Consider the following 2,051-nt stretch of genomic DNA (forward strand, 5'->3'; position numbering starts at 1 on the left):
GTATTATTGGATAGTGATTGATGTTAAAATGTGTGATTAAAAAAGAAAAAAAAGTTCTTGATTTACGTGTAATATTATTTTAATGAAGAATGTGTGGTTGAAAATGAGTACTGTAGAAAAAATAATATTGTATAATGCTAGACAAACAAAGCCTGGATTAGAGACATGAGACTTAACTCCCAAATCGAAAAATTTATCATCGAAACCCAATTTAATTCTACAGTAATTCTAAAGTTTAAACTTCCTAAAACACGTTCCCACTTTTACTTATTGAAATAAGATTTAAGAAACGACAATATATATCAAGCATAAGGCAGTAATTGAATCACACCAATAAAATTAATTGAAATTGAAACTTAACAAATATTTCAGTTGTCCAATGGAGAAAGCATGATTAAATCCATGAAAAACTTAATAAAAGTTAAGCCAATTTCTAGACAAATTTACGAGGAAAAAAAATCTAAACCCTAGATTGTTTGACAATGAAAAATCAATTTACATGAATCAAAAGATGTTGAAATCACGAAAACCAATTGAGTTCCTTCATAGCTTCACCGAAATCTTTAGTTCCCCATGAATATCTTGCACAAAAATAGAGGAAAATAGGCGTGGAGATTTGTCTTCTTCATTCTAAGACTTTCTAGGGCTTAAATATTGAGGAGGTGTATTTCCATAAGAGTTTGATTGAAATTAGTAAACCGAACTTCGTGCCTCGAGATTGAACTGTGTGACCACATGGTACAAGTTGGTGCGGTTGCATGAAACAAAAATTTACATCTTGTGAGCTCATTGAACCAGCATGTGTGACCGCATGGAACAAATGGCTGCGGTCGCATGGTTCCTCCACCTTTTTTCACCGGATAGCTTTCAGTATTTTGACCATAACTTTCTTCCCCGATGTCTGTTTGGGGCGATTCAAAGTACGTTGAAAAGATAACACAAAGAGCTACAATTTTGCTAGATGTAGCTCTTTTCCAATTCGAACGTTTACTAGGTAAAAATAGATCTCAATCTCTGGCTGAAAATCTAGAATATTCTTGTGCGATTGAAAATTGATTGGTGAAAATGTTATGGTCATATTTCACTTCTTTTGACTTTAATTGCACTAAATTGACCTCTAGCCTTCTCGAATCATCATTCCATCGCCCATTTCATCTTTGAATTATTTGCAACTTGGTCCGTGAACTTTCAATTTCTTCCACTTTAGTCTTTTTTTCTTGTTTCTTTTATTTTCCACCGTATTCATCCATTTTGCAAACTAAATCAAAATATAAAGATATTTAGTACATTTAGACATCAATTTATCATACAAATGCGAGTATAAATGGAGAAAAAACGTAACGATTTTGCATTATCATCATGCAATCTATAAGCCCTCACTTATTTAGGGTTGATCATATATTTTTTGAAACAGTTCGTAAATCCTCACTTATTTGAATGGTTTATATTCTCGAGGTAATTATTATGTCCTTACCTATTTGAGATGAATGCATATTTTCGAGGTAGTTTGTTAGTCATTGTTATTGGAACTACTCAAAATTTTCAAGACAATCTGTAAGATCGTGCCTACTTGATAGCATACATTTCAAAGTCCAACCTGTACATAAATGTACGACTCGAACTTGAGGGGTTATTGTTACACCTATAAATTACATAGCATGCTCAGACGGAGAGGGGTCCAACATATGCCAACGTGATATCGACTATTTAATTGGATTGGACCTATTTAATTAAACAATTGCATTTTGGGCTTGCATTTTAGCCCATTTCACTAAACCCATTTGGCCTACATCCATTTTTCTATATATATGAATTCGCTTCACACTTAAGGTACGTTCATTCTAACCCTAGCCAAATTCCCTTTCCCTCTCTTGTACTTTCTTTTTCTCACGTCTGGCCTTTAACTTGATCGTCAAAGTGTAAACGATTGTCAAACATTTTTCTTGACAGACGATCTTTGCCTTCTAACAGGGTTTTTAGTGTGCAGGCAACGTTTACCTGAAATAGATGAGGTCAAGATTTTGTTGACATATTTTTTGGGTTCAACCCAG

This window comes from Olea europaea, chromosome 19 (assembly GCF_002742605.1).
Source record: "Olea europaea var. sylvestris chromosome 19, O_europaea_v1, whole genome shotgun sequence".
NCBI classification, from domain to species: domain Eukaryota; kingdom Viridiplantae; phylum Streptophyta; class Magnoliopsida; order Lamiales; family Oleaceae; genus Olea; species Olea europaea.